Consider the following 13,279-nt stretch of genomic DNA (forward strand, 5'->3'; position numbering starts at 1 on the left):
ATGGCTATAGTTTTGCATTCTCTGGAACCATGCTGAGTACTGGTTTACAGATAAGTGCTTATCAGAGACAAGGGTTCCATTGGTCCAATGTAAGATAGGAAAATGCTGACTTCCCAAATTTATGGAGTGCATTTTAGTGGTCTGGTAAATTCTGAAGTCAAAAAATTATTGCCTTGTAGGATATGAGGAAAATTAATAAGGGGATGAAAAGAATCCTCCAACATTTAAAATATATTTTATTGATTATGCTATCACAGTGGTCTCTTTTTTATCTCCCCTTTATTCTCCTCCACACTGTACCCTGCCTCCCACCAGCATTCCCCCAACTTAGTTCATGTCCATTGGTCATATATATAAGTTCTTTGGCTCCTCCATTTCTCATACCATTCTTAACCTCCCCCTATTTTGTATCTGCAATTTATGCTGCTTATTCCCTGTATCTTTTCCCCCATTCTTCTCCTACCCCCTCCCTGCTGATAACTCTCAGTGTGATCTCTATTTCTGTGAATCTGTTACTGTTCTAGTTGTTTACCTAGTTTATTTTTGTTTCTGTTTTTTTTGTTTGTTTTTTAGGTTTGGTTTTTGATAGTTGTGAGTTTGTTTTCATTTTACTATTTGTATGTTTGGTCTTTTTCTTAGATAAGTCCTTTTAACATGTCATATAATAGGGCTGGGTGATGATGAATTCCTTTAACTTGACCTTATCTGGGAAGCACTTTATCTGCCTGTCTATTATAAATGATAGCTTTGCTAGATAGAGTAATCTTGGATGTAGGTCCTTGCCTTTCATGATTTCAAATACTTCTTTCCAGCCTCTTCTTGCCTGTAAGGTTTCTTTTGAGAAGTCAGCTGATAGTCTAATGGGAATTCCTTTGTAAGTAATTGTATCCTTTTCTCTTGCTGCTTTTAAGGTTCTCTCCTTATCTTTAATCTTGGCTAATGCAATTATGATGTACCTTGGTGTGTTTCTCCCTGGGTCCAACTTCTTTGGGACTCTCTGAGCTTCCTGGACTTCCTGGAAGTCAATTTTCTTTGCCAGATTGCTGAAGTTCTCCATTATTTTTACAAATAAGTTTTCAATTTATTGCTCTTCCTTGTGTCCTTCTGGCACCTCTATGATTTGGATGTTGGAATGTTTGAAGATGTCCTGAAGTTTCCTAAGCCTTTCCTCATTTTTTTTTTGAATTTTGTTTCTTCATTCTATTGTAATCCAATGTTTATTTCTTTCTTCTGATCCAAACCATTGATTTGAGTCCTGCTTTCCTTCCTGTCTCTGTTGGTTCCCTGTAGATGTTTCTTTATTTCACACAATGCAACCTTCATTGCTGCCTGGGTCTTTTTTTATGCTGTTGTAGTACCTGGTGAGTTCCTAGAGGATCCTGATAACCAGTGTTTTGAACTGTGTATCTGATAGGTTGGTTATCTTTGTGCTGCTTAGTTGTATTTTAATCTGGAGCTTTGATCTGTTCTTTCATGCCTTTTTTTTTTTGTCTCAGCATTCCTGTTACATAGTAGGGGTAGAGCCTTAGGTGTTCACAAGGGTAGGGCAATCCACTTTGCTACCTTGTGATGCTGTATGTGGGGGAAGGGTCCAAGAGGGAACAGTGTTACTTTCTCTGCCCTCTGTTGGTTTTCAGTCACTTCCCCTGCTACCCACAAGCAAATTGGGCCCTTCTGGTGCTGATTCCCGGGTGGTTGGGTTTGTGTACATTCCAGGACCCTGGGGGTCTCCTAATGAACTCTCCTGTGAGACTTGGAGTTTCTCCTGCTGCTGCCTCAACTTCCACAGGTGTTTTCAGTCAGAGATTTTGAGGCTTTATTTCTCCACTCTGAAACTCTGGGTCATGTGGTCTGTCTTGCTCCCTAGTTGTTTCTCCTAGTTTATCTGCATGTGAATGTGGGACCACCCAATCTGCAAGCCACCACCTCACTTTGTCATCCAGCCACTGCCTTATCTCCACCCCTCCTACCAGTCTGGATGAGTGTTTCTTCTTTAACTCCTTGGTTGTCAGGCTTACATATAGTTCGATATCTGTCAGTTCTGGTAGTTTTTTGTTTTTAAATTGGTTGTTGTCCTTGTTTTGGTTGTTTGAGGAGGCAGAGCATGTCTACCTATGTATCTAACTTGGCCGGAAGTCCATTGGTTTACCCAAAATCTTATTTATTATTACTTTTCTTGCTGTTTCAATTGTGGTTTTTATTTCTACTTAAATACCTGTATGACCTACTGAAGAACATTACATTAAATGTAGACTTTTATTTGAAGGGTAGCAAAGGGATCTACTTTATAAGAGAAAAAAGTAAAATTAAAGAATCAGGACTTCTATACTACAGAAATGATTCTCTGGTCAGGTATGTGTAGTTTCTCACTATAGCATCATCACCATGACTGCAACTAAGACTACTACCACCACCATGATCATTGTCACCATCCCATGGTTTTAATGACCAAATGGAGAATTTTCTTCCCAGAATAAACACCATGTTATTAAGTAAAGACAACTTCCATCTTTATATATATTCTAATCTGTCAAATTTTCATTCAAATGGAAATTTGTTACTTGGCATTGGAAGAAAACAATTTAAATCAAGCTAATGCTTCTAACCTGACTGTACAGACAGACCAAGAGCAAAAAAAAAAAAAAAAAAAAAAAAAAAAACCTTCTCCAGAAAGATTAATTTATTTTGGAGATGATGGTTATCCAACAAAACTTGTACTTCTACTGTATTGTCTGAGAAAAATGCCCAGCCAGGGGATATATTTTCCATCTATTATTGCATCTAAGTAAGTCCAAGAGATTGATTGTTGCCAATGGAATGTGAGGGAGAATGAAATTTGCCAATTTCTCACTTTGGCAGCTTTTTGCAGATGAGCATGGCCAGATGTTCAATGTCTTGGAAGGCAGGTTTTGAAGATGGCAGAGCCATGATTTTATTTTTATTTCATTACTATTTTTAATCTTTATTGTATTTTTTTCATTACCATTCAGTATCCTTATACCCGTCCTCAGAGCAATCACGGCACTGTTGTCCATGAGTCCTTTTTGCTCAGTTCCTCTACCCCATAACCTCCTCCACCCACTAGCTGTCATCTGCTCTCCATCTGTGAGCCTGTTCCCATTTTCCTTGTTAGTTCAGTTGATTCATTGGATTCCACATATGCATGAAATAATATGGTATTTGTCTTTATCTGATTGGCTTATTTCACTTAGTATAATGTTCTCCAGGTCTATCTATACTGTTGCAAAAGGTAAAATTTTCTTCTTTTTTATGACTGAGTAGTATTCCATTGTGTAAGTGTCCCATAGTTGTTTTATCCACTCATCTATTAATGGACACTTGTGCTACTTCCATATCTTGGCAATTGTAAATAACACTGCAATGAATATAGAGGTGCTTATGTTCTTTCAAATTAGTGTTTTCTGTTCCTTTGGATATATTGCCAGAAGTGAGATTGCTGGGTGAACAGGCAGATCCATTTTTAATTAATAAGGTATCTCCATACTGTTTTTCATAGTGGCTGCAGCAATCTGTATTCCTAGCAACAGTGCACTAATGTTCGCTTTTCTCCACATACTCACCAGCATTCATTGTTGATTTATTGATGATAGCCATTCCATCAGGTGTTAGATGGTATCTCAACGTGGTTTTAATTTTCATTTCTCTGATGATTAGTGACATTGAGTGTGGGGGCAACTTCTCCACGAGTCCTCCTGAGTGCCACTGAGACTAGTGAATATGGCCAAGTCATGACGTGATCTGTTTAGGGAGGAGAAGTTGGCTGTGGCCGGTTTCTCAGGGGAAACAAAGGCCAGCAGCGGCCAGTTTCTCTGAGGAGAAAAAGACCCTGAGCCCTCTACTCCAGGGCATTTATTTGGTTGTAATACACAGGAATACAGGGCAGCAAGGATCAAACAGTAGATAACGTTTCAAAGAAATCTGAGGGCTTCAGAGTCTGTCAGGAACAGAGTTGCAGAAACTTTGGGAGACATACCCATTTCCTCTTGGACCCTTACCATATGAATGAGAGCACTCTTAGCAGAGCAGATTTCACAGGTTTATCAGCAAGTCTTTGTGATGCCAGATTTTTCCCCAGGACATGCTCTAGCAAAGCAAGGAGCTGCACCTCTCCCCAACAGGTATTCAGGCTTAAGGGGATTAGAGCCAGGAAGCACTTCTTCCAGAGGACATGAGGACTTGGGCTATCTCAAAGCCAGGGGGTGAGAGTCCATTGCCCTTTGTTGCAGCCCCCAAGTCCTTCCATGAAGGCCTCCCAAGTTATTGAGTCTGGCTTAGGTTGTCCACCACTGTGAGGGGTCTTACCCATCATTGACTTCTGACCAAGCTTTGGGGGCAGGGAGAGGAAACTGAGGCAACATTTGCTACCAGAGACAAGCTTTGTCTCCTGTGGCTGGCACTCCCAAAGGTCGTCCCTCGCCCTTAGCCACAAGAAGTCAAGATACAATTCCTATAGCCAGACAGAGCAGTCTACAACATCTGAGCATCTTTTCAGATGTCTATGGGCCATCTGTATGTCCTTCTTGAATAAATGTCTATTCAAGAAGTGTCTATTCAGATCCTTTGCCTATTTTTTTAATTGGGTTTTTAGTATTTAATTTTGTAAGTACTTTATAAGTTTTGGAAATTACCCCTTACAGATGTATCAGCAAATATGTTCATTCATTCTGTGGGTTGTCTTTTTATTTTGTTGATAGTCTCTTTTGCTGTGCAAAAAGTTTTTATCTTGATTAAGGATACTGAACCCAACAAGGCTATCATTTAAATTGAAGGAGAAATAAGGAGCTTCCCAGAGAAACGAGTGTTAAAGGGCTTGTAGAAGCAGAAGCAGAAGAAGAAGCAGAAGCAGAAGAAGAAGAAGAAGAAGAAGAAGAAGAGAAGACAAAGAAAAAAATGGAGGAAAAATCATAAAAATAAAATGGCACTACATACAATTTATTAATAATCACCATAAATGTAAATGTCTTAACTCCTCCATCTGAAAGATACAGGGTAGCTAAATGGATAAGAAAACAAGACCTATATATATGCTGCCTCAAGAGAACTATTTTAGATCAAAAGATACACACAGACTAAATGTAAAAGAATGGAAAGAGATATTTCATGCATATGGAAAAGAAAAAAGCTGGGATAGCAGTATTTATGTCCAACAAAACAGACTTTAAAACCAAAGCTGTAGTAAGAGACACAGGAGGACACTACATAATGATAAAAGGAACAATCCAACAAGAGGATATAACCCTAGTAAATATTTACACACCCAACACAGGAGCAGCTAAATATGTCAAGCAAATCTTGATGGACATAAAGGAATATATGGACAGAAATGAAGTCATTGTCAAGGATATTAACACCCTATTGACTTCAATGGATAGATCTTTCAGATAAAAATCAACATTGAGACAGTGACCATAACTGACATACTAGATCACATGGATTTAACTGATATCTTCAGAGAATTTCACCCCAAAGCAGAAGAATATATATACTTTTCAAGTGCGTAAAAAACATTTTCTAGGATAGACCACATGTTAGGGCACAAAACAAATATCAATAAATTTAAGAATATTGAAATCATGTTAAACATCTCTGACCACAATGCTATGATACTAGAAATCACAAGAAGAACAGTGAAAACCATGCAAAGACATGGAAGCTAAATACAAGTTATTAACCAATGAATGGGTGAACAAAGAGATCATGGAAGAAATCAGAAGATACCTTGAAAGAAATGAAAATGAGGACAAAAAAATCCAAATTCTGTGGGACACTGGGAAAGCAATCTGAAGAGGGAAAGTCATAGCATTACATGCCTGTTTATAAAAAAAGAAAGCAAGAGCTCAAATAAACAATATAACTTAAAGGAACTTGAAAAAGAACAACAAACAAAGCCTAGAGTGAGTAGAAGGAAGGAAATATAAGGGTCAGAGTAGAAATAAATGAAATAGAGCCTAGTCTTAAAAAAAATCAGTGAATCCAAGATATGGATCTTTGAAAAGATAAACAAGATTGACAAAACTTTAACCAGACTCATCAAAAAAAAAAAAAGAGAGAGAGAGAGAGAGAAAAGATCCAAATAAATAAAATCAGAAATGAAAGGGGAGAAATAACAACTGACACCAAAAAAAATACAATGGATTGTAAGAAAATATTATGAACAACTACATGCCAACAAACTGGACAATGTAGATGAAATGGATAAATTCCAAGAAACATCCAATCTTTCAAACTAAATCAGAAAGTATCAGAGAATCTGATAGACAGATTACACCTAGTGAAGTTGAAGCAGTTATTTACAAAAACAAAACAAAACAAAAAAAAAAACTCCCTACAAACAGAAGCTCTGATTACATGGCTTCACAGGTGAATTTTATCAAACATTCTGAGTGCTAACACCTTTTCTTTTTAAACTATTTCATAAAACTCAAGAGGAGGGAAGGCTCCCAAGCTCATTATACAAAGCCAGCATTACCCTAATTCCAAAAGCAGATGAGGTCACTACAAAGAAAGAAAATTATAGTCCAATATCTCTGATGAACACAGATGCTACAATCCTCAAAAAACATTAGCAAACAATATAGCAATGAATCAAAAAAGATCATACACCATGATGAAGTGGGATTTATTTCAGAAATACAAGATTGGTACAACATTCACAAATCATTAATGTGATTTACCACATAAACAAAATAAAGGATAAAAAGCATATGATCATATCAATAGTTACAGAAAAAGCATTTAATAAAGTCAAGCACCCGTTTATGATACAAATACTTAGCAAAGTGAGAAAAGAAGGAGCATTCCTCAACATAATAAAAGGCATATATGAGATACCTACAGCCAACATCATACTCAATGGGCAAAAACTAGGAGCATTCTCATTAAGATTTGAACAAGAGAGGGATGTCCACTTTCACCTGTTATTCAACATAATACTAGAAGTCCTAGCCACATTAACCAGACAAAAAGAAGAAATAAAAGGCATCCAAATTGGAAAGGAAGTAGTAAAACTGTCATCATTTGCAGATGATATGATACATACAGAACCCCAAAGATTCCATGAAGAAACTACTAGAACTGATAAATGAATTCAGCAAAGTAGAAGAATACAAAATTAATATCTAGAAATCAGTTACATTTTTATATGGCAATAATTAACTATCAGAAAGGGAAATAAAGAAAACAATCCCATTCACAATTGCTTCAAAAAGAATAAAACACCTAGGAAATTATCTAACCAGGGATATAAAAGACCTATACTCAGAAAATTATGACACTGAAAAAAGAAATCAGAGATACAAATTAGTGGAAATACATAACATATTCATGAATAGGAAGGATTAACATCATTAAAATATCCATACTACCCATGACAATCTATAAGTTTAATGTAATTGCTATCAAGATTCCAATGAAATATTTCACAGAACTAGAACAAATATTTCAAAAATTTATATGGAACTGCAAAAGTCCCTGCATAGCAACAATGATCTTGAATAAGAAGAACAAAGTTGGGGAACTCATGCTATCAAATATCAAAATATACTACAAGGCCATAGTAATCAAAACAGCATGGTACTGGCATAAAAACAGACATACAGATCAATGGAACAGAATAGAGAGCCCAGAAATAATCCTAGACCTTTATAGTCAATTAACATTCAACAGAGGAAGCAAGCATATACAATGGGCTAAAGATCATTTATTCAATAAATGGTATTGTGAAAATTGGACAGATGTGCAGAAAATGAAATTAGACTACTTTCTTATACCATACACAAGAATAAATTCTAAATGGATCAAAGACTTAAATGTTACACCCAAACCATAAAAATCATAGAGGAAAACCTGGAGAGCAAAATCTCAGCCATTGCACTTAGCATTTTTTTTATCAGTTATATCTCCTCAGGGAAGGGAAACAACAGAAAAAATAAAGAGACTCATGAATTTAAAAGAGTTTTGGTTCCTGAGCCAACACATTTAGAGGAAGAAAACTCATCAGCAATACGCATTTTAAATTTTACCTAAGGGGGGAGTGAATTTTTATGTTTTAACATTATAATTTTTACTTAAATTTTGTATTTAGTTAGCACTTAAATTTCTAGGAATGGACTTCAGCTGTGGTATTGGATTTAACATCCTGTTACTTATACAGTAATTAAATATTCACAGAGAAATTATTGCATACACACACATACACACTCATACTTTCTCACATACACATATATAAATATGTAATATTCACTGAGAACTTTCTGTACTAGGCACTAAGGAGATTTGTAAAAGAAGACATACTTTTTGGTGTCAATGATAGTGAGTGATCTTGTTCTCCAGAAAACTTTCTCATGGTGAATTTCTCTTTTCCTGAATTTTCATTCTTTTTTTGTTTGCCTGTATTTAACAGCAAATTTTCCAAGGCCTTATCCTCTTTATTCTCTATAATAGTTGAGCAATTCTTTTGCTCAACTATTACCTCTATAAGTGACTTTTAAATCTATTTCTCTTAACTAGTTTAATTTTTATTCCAATTATTTACAGGGTATCTTCACTTGAATGTCAACCATCATCTTAAGTTCATCTAGGAGGCAATTTAGAGTTATAATTATAGCATAACAAAAAGAATGTTGTTATTATTAAAGTTAAATTTTCTACAGCAAGGCAAATATTAATCAAAAACATCAACTAATTGCCTTGTCACTAGCTAATATTGCTTCTGTTAATTATAGTTATTTTTACTAAAAGGAATTGCAACATGCATGCCCACTGAGTTTTAATTAAAATGAATTAGTTTATGTGTCTTTTTCACATAAGCAAATCATTGAACTGCACACTCTAAAATTAGTTGTAGCTATAGCAATTTAAAGGGTTTTAACTTTTACCTTTATTATATTGGCATAAAAAATGAAAATACCTCTTCACCAAGGAAACCTTTGTAAAAGTAGTTGTCAATTTCAAACTCTTTTCAATTTCTTTATTCAATGAGGCACAGGGACAAGGGTCTGACCGTGAAAACACCCATGTCTGAGCTCGCTGAAAGAGCTGGTAACATGGCTAAGAGTTCTATTTGCATATAGGTTCCAGAGGATTATGGGAAAAGAGAAAGATTGGACACATTGGTCCCCGACAGATGTTGCCTCTACTGACTTTATGCTAACATTCTTAAGTGATCAGATCAAGAGACACCCCTTAATATCGCTAGTGGTATCATGACTACATTAAAAAAAAGTCAGTGCTTCTGGACAAGGTGGTCACATAGGTAAATGCTGTGCTCACTATCCCCCATAACTGTATCAGAATTGCAACTCAACTACAGAACAACAACCATCATTCAGAAACCACCTGAAATCTAGCACATTTTTTTAAGCATAGCAGTAGAAAAAGTGGGACTATAGTAATGGTGATATGACAGAAAGGGCATCCTCCTATCCTATTATGGATAGGAAGGTTGGCTGCTGATTGAGAGGTAGATGATGGTATTTGGGGCAGGCTTAAATAAAAGGTATGTCTGAATCGATCTTCTAAAAAATTTCCAGGTGCCTTCATAATGCCTTTTGCTCTCTCTTCCTTCTCTCTTTTTCTCCATCCCTTGCTCCCTCCCTCCCTTCGTTCCTTTTTTCCTTCCTTCTTTTTTATATTTCTTCCTTTCATTGTTCAATTTTTAATACTATTTATTAAGTTAGCTATGACTCTAGATAAATCTTTGCCTCAATTACTTTTATCAAATGTGATGAAAGTATCTGTTGTACCAACAGTGTAGGGTAGAGATAAGAATGATATGAAATAACAGATATGAATATTTGAAAATTATTTTCAAGAAATCACATAACTCATTATTTTTGTCACTCTGAGAACTTTCCAGGAACAAAAGCATTCTGGTTGACCATAGCTAAATTACCCTCTATTTTCTTGCTTCATTGCAACATCAAAAAATCCATATTAGAAATATTTCACTTGTTTAAAGATAGGATAATTTTTCTAGATGAGAAAATTTGTTTGAGGTAATAGTCTTGGGTGTTCATCTTTTCTTACTGTTACTTCCCTTGTCATCCCTTATCATTCCCTTTTTTTTTCTCATATTGACATAATGTATTATCTAAATCCCTGAAAAAAGTCAGACTAGTTTATGAATTAGTATAATCATCTCAATACCATCACTTATGACCAGAGTCTGAACTAAATCTATATATCATTTTGAACTTGACAGAAATGAAATAAACAAATTGACCTTGGGCATGCACAGTTAATAGTTATTTGACACATGAAAAAACACATTAAATGGGATGAAACATTACAGAAAAACCTGTGTACATGTGAAAATACTTCCATAGTTAGACCCTTATTAAAGCAGTGTTCAAGGTCATGTGAATGGGGCTTAGAGTAATCTTATTATCAGTAGTTGACCATTTACCCAAACAGTAAGGCCCCTTCTTAGAGTAAATCTTTAGTCAGTAATCTAACTGCAAAGCTTCCTTTTAAGAGTTCAGAGGGATAAACTGAAAATGCCATTAGAAATATACATTAAAAATAATGTTACAGATTTGAAAGAGCAAAATGGATGAAAGGTTTTTCATTTGCCCTTTTTGAAGTACTGTTTAAAAGGGGCATGCTAGTCTACATTGAGTCAAGGTGTCATACAGCCATGTTGTAGTTGAAACATGTTAGCTTTGGGGAGAGAGAGCATAACTAAAAAAGTCCCCTATTCCCTCTTACATGATTTCTGGATCACACAGAAATGACACAACTGGCATTCTCTGTGTTTCTCTGAAATTTTGGGGAAAAAGTCTTTTTTGGGGTACATTCCTTTTTATTTATTTTATTTATTTTTATTGATAATGCCATTACATTTGTTCTATTCCCCCCCTCCATTCCCCTCCACCCTTCACAGCCCTCCCCCACCATTCCCCCCCCTTTAGTCTCAAGTTCTTTAGATTCTGTATTTCCCCTACTATTCTTACCCTCCCCCATCTATTTTCTATCTACTGTCTATGCTACTTATTTTATGTACCTTCTCCCCCCTTCTCCTCCTCCCACTCCCCTGTTGCTAACCCTTCATGTGATCTTCATTTCTATGGTTCTGCTCCTGATCTAGCTATCCTCTTAGTTTGCTTTTGTTTTAATTGTGGTTCTTAATAACTGTGAGTTTGCTGTCCTTTCACTGATCATCTTTTTTATCTTCTTTTTCTTGGTTAAGTCCCTTTAACATTTCATATAATAAGGGCTTGGTGATGATGAACTCCTTGAATTTGGTCTTATCTGAGAAGCACTTTATCTGTCCTTCCATTCTAATTAAAGCTTTGCTGGATAGCTCAATCTTGGCTGTAGGTCTTTGATTTTCATGACTTGGAATGCCTCTTTCCAGCCCCTTCTTGCCTGTAAGGTATCTTTTGAGAAATCAGCTGACAGTCTGATGGGAACTTCTTTGTAGGTGACTGTCCCCTTATCTCTTGCTGCTTCTAGGATTCTCTCCTTCATTTGAATCTTGGCTAATGTAATTATGATGTGCCTTGGTGTGTTTCTTCTTGGGGGCTCTCTGAGCTTCCTGGATTTCCTGGAAGTCTATTTCCTTTGCCAGAGTCTTAAGCATAGATCATTACATTCTTTTTTTTCTGTTAAGCTTGTGATACTAGCTATGGTTATACTTAAATCCATTATTTCCCTTCCTATGTTCATCCCTCTGAATTGCACCTTACCATTCTCACATTTGCTGAAACTTGTTGCATAAAAACAAGGAGCATGCAATGCTGTAAATACTAGTCTTGATTTTGCCAGGGAAAGAAGAGCCCATTGCATGGCATATCTGGGGTGCAGATGAGAGTGTGAGGAATGGGAACTGAATAAGGTAAGTGTCCATTTATTTTTTTTACTCACAAACATTTATGCATCTGCTTTTTTTTCTGACACTTTTTTAAATAAGAGAAACACATTTTTTTAAAATTAATCAAAATGCTGCAGGTAGGGAATGGATGAAGACGTGGTAAACTGGCTTGTAAATTTGTAAACTGTGACTTAGCTCTTCTTCCAGTACACAGAATGCAGGTATCATGAGTCAACATGAAGATATCCATAATAGGCAATCAATCAATCAAGCAATTGCTGAGTTTGCTTAATGGCAGTGATATCATTGCTGAAATACTGTGACAAAGCATTCCCAAACATAGGCCAGAATTTAAATTGCTACTTACTCCTGATTGACAGATAGTATTACTGATGAAACATAGGATCTCCGGCTCACCACAGCAGTTCACAAGACTCTGTGGCATGTTACCCCCTTGTTCTGGACGATGCCCAGCCTGTTTCTGGTGCTCTCTGAGTGTTAAATAATACCAATACTGTAAATAGTTCTTACTTTTCACTGGGAACATTTACAATTCTCTGCTTCATGTACTTTTTAATTCTTCATGCTCAATGAGGAAAATGAAAATTAATTACTCTGGGAATGTGAATGCCATCTTGACAAATCATTCCTGTTCTATTAAATAATGTTTTCGTTGGTGAAACCGGAAGTCCCTAGACTCTGTTCTTTGGTCCTGGTTGCCTATTTTTCCTTCTTCCCTAAAAACTTTTTAGAAATGCCAAAACTGAACAAGAGTAATGGCCTTTTATTTTAGGTTTGGAGTTTAGATGTGATTTATTTTAAAACCTTCCTAAGTGTGGCATTTAGGTCTACTTGAAATTCCCAATTCCTAAAAAAAAAAGAAATTCCCAATTCCTTATATCTGTAGCTCAGCCAAAGATGAGGTACATATATAAGGTCTTTTGATTTCTAAGCTGCACATTCCTGGGAGCATGGGTCTCATTTGTCTGGGAAAAAAAAGAGATAATAAGCTAATTTTAAGTTTCATTTGACTTACAGGTTTATTTTTTATCTTTGCTACTAATAGCTGGCAGAGAATAAAACCAGATATGTCAATCAATGTCCAGATTTTATAAAATATTGACTGTTTCTCTAAGGATTACAGCGCCTATTTTGATGGCCTGTTGTACCACAGGGAGGGATTTATAGAGTGTCAAAAAGAAAACCATGGTTAGTGAGCATATTTCAGATCTTCTGGTAATAGAGTCACTGCAATCAATAATTATCAATTAAACAGAAATAAACAGAAGTCACACCAAGGAGAGAATTAAAGTAATACTTTAACCCCTAGATCTATTTTGGCATTATTATATTTAATGTTGTGTAAAGAATTGTATTAACCTGTTTACCTGATTTTTATCAAGCTGAACACTTCCTCTTAATGGTTTTCTTCAAATTTCCCAATTT

This window comes from Artibeus jamaicensis, unplaced genomic scaffold (genome assembly GCF_021234435.1).
Source record: "Artibeus jamaicensis isolate MK-2021 breed Jamaican fruit bat unplaced genomic scaffold, CSHL_Jam_final contig_452, whole genome shotgun sequence".
In the NCBI taxonomy this organism is placed as follows: Eukaryota; Metazoa; Chordata; class Mammalia; order Chiroptera; family Phyllostomidae; genus Artibeus; species Artibeus jamaicensis.